This window comes from Penaeus monodon, chromosome 33 (genome assembly GCF_015228065.2).
Source record: "Penaeus monodon isolate SGIC_2016 chromosome 33, NSTDA_Pmon_1, whole genome shotgun sequence".
In the NCBI taxonomy this organism is placed as follows: Eukaryota; Metazoa; Arthropoda; class Malacostraca; order Decapoda; family Penaeidae; genus Penaeus; species Penaeus monodon.
Window position 1 is genome coordinate 33,439,735 of NC_051418.1, and position 472 is coordinate 33,440,206.

At 30.7% G+C, this 472-nt stretch overlaps 1 long non-coding RNA gene across 1 annotated transcript in view; it reads right to left on the reverse strand.

The window, feature by feature from the left end:
* Positions 1-6: 6 nt before the first annotated feature.
* Positions 7-472, reverse strand: part of LOC119594419 — a 3,742-nt gene continuing 3,276 nt past the window's right edge. Inside the window, exon 5 of the long non-coding RNA XR_005230617.1 lies at positions 7-469. This is a non-coding gene — a long non-coding RNA (uncharacterized LOC119594419). The remainder of the gene's footprint in view (positions 470-472) is intronic.

A 472-nucleotide genomic window follows, 5' to 3' on the forward strand; every position in this document is an offset into this window, starting at 1 on the left:
TAGAGGATATACCCATTTATAACACTAAATGATAATGACATTAATAAGTTACAATTTCAAACAACATCCCAACCACACAAACTCTCTCTAACAATACCTACGCATCACAAGTATGATATGTGATACTGAGAGGTGGAGGAGGAAACATGTAAAATAATAATAACATATAAAATACAAGTTATTATTGTCCATTATTATCATTTTAACTATCATATTTTGTAAGTGAAAATCAGATTCACACACAAATAAGTACAAATTCACAACACATAATAGGCATACTTTTTGTAAAGATAAATACATCTTTAAGGTTTCACAGTTTCCTTTATGAAGAGAATATACACAGTTGTTCAAAATTTCCTGACAATACTATATTTACTCAAATTTCTATAGGGGTCTGTTTCTTCTCCTCTTAGCTGCCAACATCCATTTAATTCTTATTCGCGTCCTCTTTCCCTAATGGAACTCTGTCCTG